Below are 16,379 nucleotides of genomic sequence, written 5' to 3'. Positions count from 1 at the left end.
TTCCAACTGTTAGTCAGAGGCATGTGTTTTAAAAGTGGCAGCTTGGGTGCTGAGCTGCGTTCCCTCTGTTTTAAAACATCCTGAAGGATGCCGTCAGCTCGAAATTTCTATACCTAACATCTACTAAATCAGATCAGGCCATTTTTATATGACGGTTTGCAAATGTGTTTTTTTGAATGTTAAATCTGTTTCTATTTTTCAATCAATTTAAAATGTGTAGAAAAAGTGTTCTGATTGTATATTATCCAATTTTCATCAGCTGCCGGAAGGAAATGCTGTGAAAATCTGTGATTTAAAACCCTTAAAACTTCTGCTTGAAATGCATGTTTTGTTAAGAACATTAGATATGCAAAGTGTTTTAAACAGAATTTTGATGTCTTTATTAATAGCATTTTAAAAGTTTTAGAATTTCAGATATTCATAGATTTTTGTTCTCCTTGACTTACAAGGTCAAATATTTTAGATGTATATTTCTCTTGGGGAAGATGGTTATAAAAGGGACTTGTAAAAAAGAGGGGGAGGGAGAGATGATTATGTTATCAATAATAAAACAGTGCTCTCTAGGAGTTATTGGAAAACTGTATTTATCATAGCATGTATATGGAATCGTAAATATCAATAGACACTTTTTAAAAAAAGAACACTGTAGATAAATTAAATTCCCATGAGCTGTTTGAAATACAAAAGTCTTGCATTCTTGAGTTTGTGAACCAGTTAAATAAAAACTACCAAAGAAGGAGCTTTCTTAAATGCTATTGGAGTATACAGGAGAAAAAAAAATTAACATTCCAGCTTTCCTTTCTATACTTCATGATTGAAGTGAGATTCAAATGAAGACTGGAGGCATCATAACAGCTCATGATTGAGTTGTGACAAATTTAAGTACATCTTCATTACATCTAAGCAAGCTACATTTAATATGAAAAACTAGTAGTAGCATCATAAAATAAAACAGTTCCACAAATGATTTTCTCTTTTACAGCTACATTTGGTTTCACATTAATTGAAGAACAACAGAAGAACAAACTTGTTAATTAATACTGATTAGTTATTTATATTTAGCTGTTCCTGTTCTATCAGTATTTATGTTCATCCCTAATAAAAGATTGCCAAAAGGAAAAAAAAATCATGACTGAAGCACAGAGGAGCTTATTTTCTCTTGTAGGGCAAGCCTCAAGTAAAGAACGGAAGTCTGATGATTTCTGACTTTTGTAGCGCTTCAGTATACATCTGTGGCATTAGATAAGCCCCATGATAATAACTAGCATTCTAGTCCAGACATCTTTAAGTTTACAGCAAGAAAAAAGGACAAAAAATAAGCTAGCCCTTCCTATCCAAAGCCTTGGAGTAAGTACCATTAAATGTACTTTGTTTATATACTGATAGCCTGTGTCAAACACAAACACACACACACACACACACACACACACACACACACACACATTTTCCTACCTGGAAATTGCAAATGCTGTTGTCAGAGCAATGTCTTGCTCCCCAAGCTAAAGATGTGGAATGCTTTTCTTATGGAGACAAAGCCAATGGAGACAAAGCCATTGGAGAGCTATTGCATTAGTGATTCAAGATGAGCCTGCTTGGTGTTTGCATGCTATGTTATATATAATGGATATTGTTTATTAGGTTTATGTATTCTAAGTGCCAGTGGTGTTATTCAACCATTGGATAGGATCCGTTCATTCCAACTATGTGCCTACATGCACTATGCAAGTCATGAATGACTATTAACTAGAGTGGGAATGGCAGACAATCTACTTGCATGGCTAACTTACACATTGGTGGGGGAGGGAAGAAGGATAGAAAGAGAGGAGAGAGAGACCTTTGGGTGAATGGATGATAAATAGATAATTATATAGATAATAGATGGTGTGGTTAGGATGATAGAAAAACAGCAAAGAAAAGATGATACAAGATGAGGAGAGAGAAGAAAAATAAAACTAAACAGAGGACATGGAGGAAAGTCTTAGCAGTATAGTGATATCTACTCTGATCAAAAAGTACAGCTCTCCATGTTGACTATATTTGTCATAGTATGGCACATGATTCTGTTCTTGGCACTGTTTTGTTTATCACCCATTGTATTTGTAGGTGATTATTTTCACACTTGTAAATGCTAAGAGTAGACCTTATATACTGCCCTGAGGGAGCTTTTTTGTTCTAACAATTTATTACATGATGGCTTTCTTGACAAGGAGATGGCTCTAACATTCTCCTGATTTTTATCCCTTACCCCTTTCCTCCACCTTTTTAGTGCTCTCTCTCTCTCTCTCTCTCTCTCTCTCTCTCTCTCTCTCAATCCCCTTGTCTCTTCCTCCCTCTCTTCTTTCATTCATGGGCCTTTCTTCTCAGTCATTCCTGCTTTCTTGTCTTCAGCCATATTTCCCAGCTCACCCATTTACCTTTCACCATGGAAAGGTAGAACTGTAGTCATTCTGTTTTTTCAGTTAGAAATTAGCTTTTCAGTGAGTCGTAGATTAAAGCAGGACCCTGTCTCTGACTGGCCTGTGTTAACTTGTATGCCCTCCTATTCTGCAGCCTAAAATGGAAGAGCAAGGACTTTCTGCCTGGTGAGTTCCTGTGTAGAGGATGTGGGTCAGGTGACAGCCCCATCAAGTGATCTAAGTATGAAAGATACTACTCAACACACTACATGAATGGCTCCTTGAAAAAACAAAAACTGTAGGAAGAGAATAAAAGTAGACAAAGGAGGGAAAAAGAGAAGGAAGGAAAATGCCCCAAGGATTTGTCACTGAGATTTTTCCAGCTGCACTGCGTTTTCACCATCTTCTTAGCCACTGTTGAGGAGTACAAATTTCCTGTTCCCACTTAGAAATAGGTGCAGTTTGGCAGAAAGTAGGTGGGACTGGAGAAGGTAGAACAGCATCAAGGGGAAATGGCTGCCAACTGAGAGAAGGTGCCAAGTTACTGACCCTACTCCTAATGTTCTTATGAGAGTTGATTTATTCTCTGCAGCCTCATTAAAACCTGTGAGGGCATTATTTTTAAATTTTTGGTGTGCAGCAATCACAACGGACAGGAAGAAAAAATGAGGTTTCCTTGAATTTTTTCTGTGTGCATTTCACCCATTAAACATTAGTGACCACTGGGTAAGAGGCCCAGATGTGATGCTGTGATGTTTAGCAGAGGCCTCATACTCTTATTCTCTCTTACAAAAATAGTAAGCACACTTGTGGCACTTAGTTGATTGTGCATTTCAGCATTGTCATTTATCCACACCCGTGAGTTTGATGAAGATACTGGGGGGGAAAGATTGTGTTTCTTTTTTTAATTTTATTTTTTCATGTTCAGTTTAGGTTTTAAAAATCAGCGAACTTTTTTTTTAGTGCATCTGAGTTAATTTTTCAAAATTCAGCACTTGGAAGTCAATGGGGATGAGATAAATAGGCTGGGATTTTCATTTGCATTGCCCTTCCTGTTCTCTGAAATAATTTATTATAATTTTCATGAGACTTCATAATATTATTCATTCGCTTCATAATTGAAACGTTGTTAAACTCTGCCTCATGTTGATTGCTGACCTGTACCAGCCAAAGGCACCTTCCTCTATGTCTCTCCTTTCCAAGTACAAAAGTTAGGAAGTTCGATGTCCAGTGATCGCCTGCATGTGTAATTCTAATCACACTGAATCACAAAAATAGAGATGGAATTCTGGGGATGTTTAGGGGTTTATGGTGAATTAACTAAAGAAATAGTAGCCTGAACCTTCAAGTATGAAAATACTGCAAATGGTTGAAGTTTAAAAATAATAGAAGGCATTAGAATATTAAAAGATGATTCTTTTTCATCAACAACAGTGTATTTTACGAAAATTTTAAAAAATAAGCAGGGGCAACATTATCACTGTGATATAAGTTAAAGAATACAAAGAAAATTATTGCTAGTCTGTTAAGAGACTATCTTGTGTATTGTTTGCAGGTATGGCCTAACAACTTAAAAACCTGTGGCTTATAGGATAGATAGAACAGAAGGAGGAACATCTGGAAGGAGATAGGATTCTGAGATAGACCGAAATGGAGGAGATTCATCCAGCAAGAGGTGAGGAGTAAAAACGGATGGTGCCTGAGCAGAGGTAACCAGCCACATGGCAGAATGTAGATTAGTATAAGTGGGTTATCTTAAGTTGTGAGCTAGTCAGAGAAGAGCCTAGCTGTACGGCCTAGGTGTTTGTGTAAGTATTTTGAGTCTCATGATTCGTTATTCTGGGTTCTTGGGGTTAGAAGGAAAAAAAACAAAAAACAAAAACAAAAACAGCAACACCAATCAGAATAATCCTTGATATTTAGTTATATACTAAATAAAATTATGTTTGGTGAATTAAATTATAAACAAAGACAATTGATTTTGGCAATTTTTGTCACAGAGAGGGTAGGGCTCATGAGGCCTCGCCATTTCTGAAGGATCTATAGGCAAATGGAAAAAAATTTTCTGATAAATTGCATATGCACCTGTAAATGACTCCTCATCTGTTCTCCTTTAAGAAATCCTAATTAAACTAATAGATTTTTAAAAAGCTATGAAAGTAGGACCTAGTTGAGAAGATGAAAGGGATCAGTGAAAGTGATAGGAGGAAAATAGGGGAGAGCGAGGGTGAATAAGATCAAACTACATTATATATATTATATACATAAATGAAGATGAATAAAGTTAACAGTGCATAATTAGAGCATGCTAATAAACTTTGTATATATATATATATATATATATATATATATATATATATATTAAACCTATATTCTACCTTTGAAAACTGATTAGCAACAACAACAAAAAGATATGCTCTCTTGCTTGAGTAAAATATTCCTGTAAACAAAAGAGCTCTAGGTTCCCTGGTTAGTGACAAGCCCTCATTTTTGACAAAGGCAGAAAAATCCATGAAGCGTTTGAGCAGAGCTCCTCAAAGGACCGAGTAGCTAGTCCCCAGTGGATCTATGAGAGGTCAGAATGAGATCAGTTCTGCTCCTGAAACATGTCATGTTTTTTTATTTATTGTGTAGCCTACATTCTCTTATTTTAGTTGAGCTAATTTGAATATTCAGTGGCATTTACTAACTGGTATATTCTCAAATAAGTTTGGATTAGCGGCTTGAACATAAAAGTCCTTCCTCCATAGTCTCACTTAGGAACAGCCCCAAACTAACTCTCCTTTGTGATCATAGGGAAAAATAGTCTCTTGCAATCTGGGTAAAGGAGTAGACCTCGTTTGGGTGTTATAGAGGACATGGACATAAAACCATTTATAGGGTGGAATAGTTAGTGTATTGTTACTTCTTTTTGTTTGGTTGTTTGTTTGGTTGGTTGGTTGGTTGGTTGGTTTTTAAACCTGATACCAACAAGAAACTGCTAAATCTATGGAAATGATTCACAAAGAGAAGGTAAGGAAAAAAATAAAACAATCTAAGAAGACTGGGTTTAAATAGAATAGCCTAAGATGAATGTATTCAAATGCATTTTGCCAGATCAGGGGGTGCTGTTCAGAACCAGGCAGGAAGGAGCAGTACAAACTGACTACAAACTGTTGTGCTCTTGAAACAATGTATGTCTTAAAATCAGTCCCCATTTTTTTAAATCCCATTGGTTTCCATTGAATTACTTTTCTTAGCATAGTTTGTTTGTGTTAAAACTATGACAAGACAAAGGCATGTGAGTGGCATAAATGTGGCTCTTGGAGACTTAAAGAGCTATGGCAAAGACAAGGTCTAAGCCCTGCCAGGCCAGATGTTAACCCTTGGGTTCCCTGGGTTTCTAACACTGGCAGCCATGTGAAGTGATTATGGGAACTGTAACACTTCAGCTAAATGATTAATGTACTCATCCTTTACTGAGCAGCTCGACCATATAATTAACCTAATTTTTAGTTTCAGGCTTTTGACATGCATCCTTTCCAAACAGAATGTTTATCTTTTTACACTATCCCTCACATTCATGTAACTTCTGTGATTTTTTTTTCCATACACTTCTGAATGACAGGAAAAATATGCACATATCTCAAAGTCAGAAATAGTGGACTGAAGACAGCCTGGTGTAATTTTCAATTTAATTCTGGAAGTTCAAGTTTTTAGTTAAAAAGAACAAATGTTTTTAAACTTCCACAGTCCTCCCTGCTTGCCTGTAGAGTTCTGCTGTGGTACCCTGGTTCTCCAGACTCTGACATCATTATAAGAAAATCCTTAGAAGAATAAATTTTAAGGGAGGGACAGAATCAAAATGAAAGTCAAATGGATTAATTATTCCTCTGCATGGGAGCAGGGAATTTATTCATTACATTTGTTCTTCATCACTTTGTGTGGTCTAGGTTTTCCTTCAGAAAAGATACACTAAAGGAGAAAGGAGTGAGCAACTTCCCCATTCTTGTAATTCCTATTTAAGTACTCCTGAAGAGAGTGCAGTTTGCCATATAGGCCACTTCTTGAGTTGGAGGGTAGAAATGTATGAAGAATATGCCCATTCTCAATCACTTTATGGTCCTTCAGGAAAGGCAAACTAAGGCCAAAGACCTGGGTTATAACCCTACCTCTGACCTCACTAGTTACATTACCTTGGACTTTCAGCAGCAAAGACCTCATTTGTAGAAACAGCACGTTAAAACCAATTATTTCTAAGGTCTGCAATTCTAAAATTTTATATTTCCATAGAGTTATATTCTTTTGTTACTGGAAAGGCTTCAGTGATATTTCCACAGTCCATTCACCTACTCCAACACTGAGAACTGAAAACGGGATATAGCTGTACCCTAAGTACCTAGGTTATTACTTAAAACCATATGGTCCTCATGGTAGCATTAAAAGAGAGGGGCAGGGAGGTGATGACAGAAGGAGGGTAGGATTGGAAAAGAATAAGGGAGGGGGCTACAGCTGGGATACAAAGTAAATAAACTGTAATTAATATAAAAAAATAAAATTTAATTTAAAAAAAGAAAGAAAAGAAACAGAACAATTATGTATGGAATTATTTTTAAAAATCTGTCCACCTTTATTGAAATTAATGGATTGTCTTTTGTCTTTGTCCTGAATCTGTAAGCTCTTGGACTTTTTCAATGTTATGTTTTTGGAAATAACTTTCTTTGTTTAAATAACTAATCTGGTTTGTGTAGTATTTTGTGATAGGTTTAAAGAAGTCTGTTTATCTTCCAAGTTGTAGGCTCGCAAAAGAATAATGCATAAAAACAAATACATAATGTGTATTTTAAAAGTTCTGTTGGTCTGTCTGTCTCTCTCTCTTTCTGTGTATGTGTGTGTACATATACCTGTTCTTATATGAATGCAGATTTAGTTGAACTGAAGTTCATTGATTCATCTAGATCTTCCTTGTTAGATGTGATAGGCAAACCCAATGAGCACACTCATCATGTCAAATACCATGTTCACTGATAAAACTGTTTTTATACTGTTATTTATTTATTTACAGCTCAACTCTTAAACCAAGAATTGAAGGCAATATGCAATTTAAAAAGAAACCTAGAGTGCTGTAAACTACAAATAGGAATAGCATATTAACATCAGGGACAAACAAAAAAAAAATGAGAGAGAGAATATTAGTCTTGAGCCAGGCATCACATTTCACAGGCGCTCCCTGGCAGCCAGAGGAAAGGAATGGAAACATGTTTAGTATTGAGGTCCTCATTAGAAGCTTGGAGAAAGCACAGGAGTCCCTCAGGGGAAATAACGCATTTTGATAAACAAGTTAAATAGTTGCATTCTCCAGACAAAACCATGCAAAGCCAGTCTCGTTATTTAGAATTCTACATGAGTTCATCCATTTTTTTTTCCTGGCATCCTGATGGGTTTATCTAGCAATTGATTGCTGTGTGGAACCTTGCTTAGAAGCCAGCCAGTTCTTTTCTGTGGCTCACTTAGGCTTCTCCTTTGAAATAGAGAAATAACTTAATTTTATTGTTTTAATTTTTAACGTCTGGAACATAATTATATATAGTATAAGATTTAGCTCTCATCTAGTTGCAGTACTATTGTACATGTTCGTAATATTGTATTTCGCCATTTTTCAGAATTTTTTCATTATTTCAAACAGAAATTGTTCACATTAAACAATATGTACCTATTCTCAATCTCTATGTCTAATTAAATACAATCTCTTTTCAGCTTCTACCTTTTCTGAATTATATGTATCATATAAAAGTAAATCAATCAAATAAGTGATTCCTTATTTATTCATATTATATTAATTACACAGAAAATCGAGCCATTGTGGTTTTTTTTTTCATATATGTAACACACTTTAATCATAGCTGCCTTCATTATTCTCTGCCCCCTCCCTTCCCACGATACCTTTACTCTTCTGAACTAATGTTTATTCTTGGGCATTGGCTTGTTTCATCTGACATAAGGTTATAAGGATATTGTGTGAAATTTTCTGGGAATTTATTTCTATTCATCCCACTTGGCAAGGATAGTATCAAACCAAAGAAACATACTCACCATCTCAGTCCATACTGGTGCACTATGTTGGCTGGAATTAATTATGGAACATAGAAAGTGGCTAACTTACACGAGATTGGTGCTTTTTGGGTAGCTGAGTTGCTGAGCCTCCCTGCTTCCTCTAATATAAAAATGACTATATTACACAGGGTCAGTCTTTCATGTCAAAGCATGAACAGAATTTTAAGGTCAGAATCATATTCTACTCCGTATACAAGGAGTAGAACACCCGAATTTGCATTTACATAGATGCACACACAAACACTGACTTTTGAATTATTCTTTAAATTCTGTTTTATACAAGAGTAATACTTAATAACTTCACATAAATTTGCATACACACATATGCATACACCTAAACACGTATACACATTACAGGACCACACACACACACACACACACACACACAAAGATGAACTTTTGAATTAATCTCTATTTTATACAGTGTTGACGTTTAATTAATTTATGTGCACTCTATATATTTAATGAAAAATGAGTAACAAAGGAGTATATTGTGTGGACATATACAAAGCATTCAGCTATTACCACATTTTTAGGAAAGTCTCTTGTATTTTTCTTTTTATTTTTCATGCTTTCATTTTATATTCAAATTAAAACTTAAAGTAATCAAAATATGTTTCAAAAATCCTGCATTGTTACCAGCTTTATTCTGATATTATACCTTACTAATAAACTTTAGTTTTAATGATCGGTTTTAATTCAGTTTAATTCAGTGATATTTCTAAATTGGGTAATTAATATCTGACATTATTCCTAGTACCTGACACCTGCTTGAATGTCCTTTACCATGAGGAAAGTTCTCCATTGAGCCAACATAAATAAAATCTGGAAGCTACAGAAAATAACTGCCTGGAAGATATTTGGCTCATAAAAGCCCAGTAAATACTTGAAATAATTTTCTGTTTTATTTCACAAATTCTCACACAGCACACTCTTAAAGGTTTTTCTCTCTGCTCACCTTGTTTACCCTACAGGCCAATCCAATGGTCTCAGTCACACGAGCAGACTGAAAAGAACCTGTAATTCTGGACACCAGACTGATGTTCAGTTGCTAACTGGGTCATTCCAACACAATATATATTTTATGAAATTGTTATAATAGGTCTGGAGCATAATACAATGGAAGAGCATTTGCCTAGCTTGCACAAGGCTGTGGATTCAAAGAGAGAGACAGAGACAAAGAGGGAGAGAGAGTGGGAGGAAGGGAGGAAGAAAGGAAAGAAAAAAAGGAAGGAAGGAAGATGCCATAAGGAACCCCCATAATGTCGTATTTTCTATATAAAAGTATCAGCAAAGGAAATGAAATGACAGCCTAACATGGATGACAATCACCGCATGCATCTGCGAGTTTTATAGACACAAAAGACACTTTACAGCCAGGGGCGATTCTAAAACCCTCAAGATGGGCTCAGGCATGCACCTGCTTTACTATGCCATTATGATGCACGTGATAAAATGTGTTCTCTGCCTATTGACCATTTCCAATTTCCCTTCTTTGAGAACTCGTGTCACCTTTTAATCTACATGGAGTCACGACTGTCCTTTCTACCTGTGTCCTCTTTTGTCATCATTCTTCCCTTCATTCTCTCTCTCTCTCTCTCTCTCTCTCTCTCTCTCTCTCTCTCTCTCTCTCTCTTTTTGTGAATGCTTCTTAAGCCAGGCCAAAAATCATGCCTGCAACTACCGAGTGCATAGGGTCTGATCTTTGTACTGGCAAATGTGCCTTCCCAACACTCACTGGGACAGAGCTCTATGCCCACTGCCCCTTCCTCACACTCACTGTCCCCGTGCTGCGCTCTGCCACTAATATGCCCACTGCCTCCGAATTCACCTCTCAGGCTCCAGGATATACTATACACTCTTACATGATCTTGACGTTTTTATGATGCAACCCCAAAATCGAAGGAAACGAACATGGGCAATATCACAGCCCCCCGATACACATTGAATAAATTGTAATAAATGATAATGGTAATAACAATAATAATTTTTAAAAAAATAGACAACGTAATGCAAAAGACTTGAATTCAAGTCACTGTCTTTTAAGAATATCAGCTGTACTCCCATAACTGAAAATAAGCAAGGATTCAGCAAGTAGCTTATGGATATGGCAGTGTGTGTGTGTATGTGTGTGTGTGTGTGTGAGAGAGAGAGAGAGAGAGAGAGAGAGAGAGAGAGAGCACAAATGACATAAGAATACAACAAGCTATTAAAAAATCATACAACTTTCTGGGAATGGTACCACCTGCCTTTAATTTCAGCACCTGAGAGACAAAAGTAAGGGGATCTCTGTAAGTTCAGGGCCAGCCTAGTCTACATAGGGAATTTCAGGCCAACAAGGCTATATAGTGGGTTGTTGACTCAAAAAACAAAATTATACAACTTGAGTTTGGCAGTGCCTGGTCCCTCTCTGATAAAAGCTTATGCACAAATTTTTAGATAGTCCGTGAAGAAGATAAATTTAAGTCAGATTTAGACCATTCTCTGTAGTATTTGAGATTCTACCAGAACATGCGTGCATGGGTTTGGGGTTATCATAGTAACTGATTTGTCAGATTATGGAGATCTAGCATCCTGTAACATGCGAACTGCAGACTGGAAAACCAAGGAAGGATTGATGCAATCCATTCTAAGTTGTAAGGTTCTACAGATACAGATGCTTTGCTCTAAATTCCAGGAGCAACAATATCTAAGGGTGGGAAGATTGATGGGCAAACTCAATCATAGGACATTTCAACAATCCCGTGCTTCTTGCTGCATCCAAGTCCTCAGACACACATACTGGGTGAAAGAAGGTCTTCCTTACATGGTCCACCAACATACACCATAATTTCTGCAGAAACACCATCACAGAAGTAATGTTCTGGAAAGTCTCTGGGCATCCCGTAGTTCACACAAGTAACCTCACATAATAATAAATTCATATTTGGATGGCATAAATGTATTCTAAGACATTTTCTGGTATTCAATCTCTGCTACTTAATCACAGTAGTGGAGCTAATGGAGAAGATTTCCAAATGACTTAATTGATAGGCAATAATTAGAACATTTTTTCCTCAGGTTAGTGCTATTCCTGACTTCTCTGGTTTTGAAAAACAAAACTGGCATAAATCCAAAATACCTGGGCCCAGGGGAGCCTGCAGAGACCAATACAACTAAGAACCATGCATGGAGAGGACCTAGACCCTCCGTTCAATGGAAGCCCATTGGTTGCTCAGTTTCCAAGTGGGTTCCTTAGTAATGGAAACTCAGTGCCGGGCTCCTTGATCACTTCCCCCTGGGGGAGGCAGCTTTTCCAAGCCACAGAGGAAGATGATGCAGCCAGCCTTGATGAGACCTGAGAAGTTAGGGTCAGATAGAAGGGGAGGAGGTCCTTCCCTATCAGGGGACTAGTGAAAGGGCACAGAGGGAGAAGAAGAAGGGTGGGTGGGACTGAGAAGAGACAAGGGAGGAGGCTGCAGTGGAGAAACAAAGTGTAGAAATTGTAGAAATTGTAATAAATAAATATATAAATAAAATTGATTATAAAAAGGTTTTTAAAACAGCATAAATCTGTAACCAACCATTGGAATCATGGTTCCCACTGTTGTTTTTTTGTTTGTTTTGTTTTGGAGATATTTTAGGAAGAATGGTGAAACTGTCAACATGTTTTTTTGTTTGTTTGTTTGTTTGTTTGTTTTACTTCTAATGAACATTTATGCATATAAATTTTAAAATTATACCCCGGAATAAAGCTAATCTGCTTTTATTTTTTTTATTCTTCAATATTTTATTTCATTGGAATTTTTAAAATAAGCTCAACAATCCAAATTCCACTAACTCTTAATGAATGACATAGGAAAATATGATTTTCTGTGACTGTTAGGTTGATTGGAAAAAGTCATACTTTGACCTACTCAGTCTTGCTAATCAAGACCCTTTTTCAGAAGAACTCCACAGGTAGACGAAAGCCCATCAACTGCCCCCAACATTTCTTTAAATTACGGTTTTGCCAGGTATCACACTCAGTGTACCTGGACAAAGCCCCGCCAACATGGCTGACAACATTCATAGCCATGTCTGCAGTAATTGAATACTGAACCTTTTCACCTTAAGCTGTTTTGAATTAATGCAAGACATCAGCCACTGGCTTTAGGCAGTTTAATTATCAGAATTGTCATATTGTAGTTATCAGCACAAAGGGTGCATGCTGGGGATGGATGTGTACTACCTGATACAGTTACTTGATGGCCAGATATGGATCACTTCGGAAAGAGACTATGTGAAGGAACACTGGCCCGATTCAGAAATACTTGTGAATAGCAATAAGATGTGTTCAAAAGAACTCCTTTATCCAAAGCCACCAAGCGTCAAAAATTAAGAAAACAGAGCTATTAGAATTTTGGTCTAACGTCCAGAATTTTCAGTACTCTGAAAAGGTTTCTAAATGTCAATATTCATCGGGGATTATTTTTTATGTTGCATATCAGATTATTAAAATCACGGCGCTCACTCAGATTGTGACAGACTAGAATGTGCCCCCTCTCTATTATTAGAATAATTTATAATGCAGGTACAACAGAGCTTCATCTGTTAGTCTCACACAAAGGGACCCACACTTACCTGGAAAAATAGTCAATCCCTCAAGGCTGGTGCAGTTTCCATTAGCAGGTGTTTAAGTACTCTGTTACTGTGGGGAAGGGAGGGTGCTTAGCTGCAGGGCCTACCCTCCCAAGGAGCATCAACCTGCCCTGAATCCTATTGTTTTCCTGAATGCTATTGCTTTCCTGAAGCATCTGTGAAAATAATGGAGCTAATTCTTCTGAGTCGCTGCTCTCTTATCCCAGTTTCCATTCTAACAGTATTGACTAAAATCTAAGCATTTTGCTTCACTCCACATAGCCCTTAAAGGGCTTTCCCTTTTGAAGGCACACTCTCGGTGGGTGGTCAATACCCTCATGAAATTGTCAGGCTTGAAAGTAAGATGGATTGTTACTGGAACATTAAGTAGGACAGAGAGCAGATGAAATTTAAATACAAAGTTGCAGCTGTTCATGGGCTCAAAAACTTAAATTAGTTCAGCCGAGCCGCTAAATTCCAGTAAGAAACAAACAGAAATGAGCCGGGCTACTCGTTTCCTCTTAGCAGGATAATGCCTTTAAAGAAACTGCAATCTTGCCTCCTTGGGTAAAGAAATTTTGCCTAAAATAATCCTCTCCCCAATAAACACCCTTAATCTAATTCATTTACAGCCCCTGTAGAACAAATGTGGCACCCTGAATATGGGAGTTTCCTAATATTGAGTGCCCTCCATCTTCACAGCTCTTAATGTCATGCCCCCCTCTTCATCGCTGGCTTTGAGTATCGCCTTAACCTTCCTGCCACCTTTCTTATTTCCATTTTATTCCATTTCTATTGCACTCCCTCCCAGTTCTCTCCACATAGACTCTCTGGAGTTATTACTTTGCCTCTGCATTTCTTTGTACATTTCGCAGATTGCTTGCCTGCTTCTTGCTATCAGTGTTGTTATCGCCTGCCATTATTAGTACAGCACTTTATTTTCAAACCTTGAACCTGAACTTATCTGTAACCACGTACATTCAATCCTGTGGCCAAGTTTATTAAGTCAGGTTTAATTGTATTTGCTAATGAGAGGTAACTTTCTTGCCTAATATTTTTTTTCCTGTCCTGTAACTGTAGCCCTTCCTAAGTTCAGGGTTTGCCAGTGAGGTAGCTTAAGAGATGAAAGTCATGATGCTTCTCCTATAAAATAGCCTGATGTGGCGAATTCCTACTCGCTGGCCTTCTGTGTACTCAAGGTATAATCTGGGGAGCATGAAGCATCTCTCTCCACCATCTGCATCAGGTACCACCATCTCTGATCATGGACTCACCAGCTATCAGAACACTCACCTGAGTTTCCATTTAATGTATGTCACTTGGTTATACCAGCACTAAATAGGATAAGACCCTTTTCCATTAATAATTTGCCTGTTCCCCCTAAATAACCAGCTTGTAATGACTTTTCTCCTATTTTGAGTAGACTCTATATTGGCATTTGAGATGCTATGGATGGGTCAAACCCAGAGCCTTGAGGTTGCAAATGCTCTATCACTGAACTATATCCCAGGTTTTCATGCACATTATTCATTCTCATTCTCTCTTCCTCTCCCTCCTTCCTTCCTTCTCTTCGTCCTTTCCTTTCTCCCTCCCTCCCTCTCTAGCCACTAGAACATGTGCTTCATGACATTGCTAATCTCTTTCCCCTTCTGCCATGCTGCTCTAACTTGGACCTTCATCACCTTATTTTTGATAGTTGACTACCTACCTCCTACGAGCCACTTCTCTATTTCATGATGGTTTTATATAACTTTGCCGCACCTTCCCTTTGTTAAGGATCTACGTGAGGTACTTTCTGTACATTAGAATGAATTTAGAATTCTAGGCCAACACTAAGGTCTGTGTTAATAGAACCCATTTTCTCACCCTTTCATTATTATTCTGCCTAGAGCTTTCTGCCTGCCTTTTCTTCCCAGGCCCCAGTTATGTTTTAAGAAGAGGCCCTTTTAATAAATGTTTTTAATTAAAATAGAATTAAATCACTGTCCCTCTCCTCTTTCCTACTTCCAGTCCCACCCAGGAATCTCCCATTTCTCTCAATCTCAAGTCAGTACCCTCTTTTTCTTTGATTAGCATTTTACAAACACACAAATATACATATATATTTACTTATAAATATATATATAACACATGAATATGTTATATATACATATATGTATATATGAACAACTTGTTGAATCCATTTTTGTGGGTGATATGTATATGGTTTCATAGCCGTCCACCCTGCACTGAACAACCAACGAGAGGGCTCATCTGTGTGAGAAACTAATTTTCACTCTCCCAGAACCTGTTAGTTGCCTGTCATCCTTTGCCTAAAAGTGGGTCTCTCAGAATTTTCCCTCTTCTGCATTAGCATGTTCATTGGTGTCATCAATGTTTCAGTTGTGTTTACACAGGCCATTCTAAGAAAGCCTTTCCCAGCTGACTGCCTGGGATTCTGGCTTTTGCAGTCTCTCCGCCCCTCTTCCACAGTGTTTTCTGAGCCACAGGTGCACGAGCAGTGCTGTAGAGATATCTGTTGGGGCTGGGCTTCCCCATGATGTGATGTCTGCATGTGTGTCCTCTTGTGATTTCCCATGATGTTTTCCTGTGTTGTTCTCCCATGATGGCTTTTTTGATGAGGGGTAGTGGCTACATTTCTCTTTGGGTATAGCATACAATTTAGGATACGTTAAGGAATGACCCTGGTCAAGCAACGAGTGATATTATTTTACATTTATATGTGTATATATTTAATATGTATACATTAAAGGATGTCAAATCACTTCGGCTGACAATGCTCCACACAAAACCCACGTGCGAACATAAACCCAGCACAGGCACAAGAGACGTCCTTTCAAATGGTTGGTCAGGATAGCCCAAGCGACTTCCAAAACCACACAGATTATCCATGTAGTCCTTGGTTGCTTCTCAGGGGTTAAGAATGGGTCCTTATTGCTGAAGACACCTCACACTTAGGACAAAGGACTTGGATAATTTGAGCTGCATCTGTCCTGAAGGCCTCTTTGCTGCAGCGTAGCTTCTGGTTTTAGAACACACTACGCAGGGTGCCAGTGGAGAGAAGCAATGAAACAGCCCTATCCAGCTACAACACCTAGGAGCCACAGTTGCCAGCATGCTAAGATATGCATTAAAATGTGGTAGGCGGCACCCACATGGTGGTGGTAGCCAACAGACGTCTGTTGGAATTAAGGTCCGCTTGAAAGGAGGGAATTCATGCCTGGTACTGGAAAATCAGTCGGCGTCCAGGAGTTAGCGAGATGATGGGCCATTTAAAAGAATGTACTGGCG

General features: G+C 37.8%; 1 protein-coding gene across 14 annotated transcripts in view; it reads left to right on the top strand.

The window, feature by feature from the left end:
* Positions 1-16,379, top strand: part of Tenm3 (teneurin transmembrane protein 3) — a 2,741,632-nt gene that overhangs the window by 1,900,223 nt on the left and 825,030 nt on the right. The gene's annotated exons all lie outside the window — the stretch shown is intronic.

This window comes from Meriones unguiculatus, chromosome 4 (assembly GCF_030254825.1).
Source record: "Meriones unguiculatus strain TT.TT164.6M chromosome 4, Bangor_MerUng_6.1, whole genome shotgun sequence".
Classification (NCBI taxonomy): Eukaryota; Metazoa; Chordata; class Mammalia; order Rodentia; family Muridae; genus Meriones; species Meriones unguiculatus.
The sequence above is the reverse complement of the archived record's forward strand: the minus strand, read 5'-3'. Positions and strand labels throughout refer to the sequence as shown.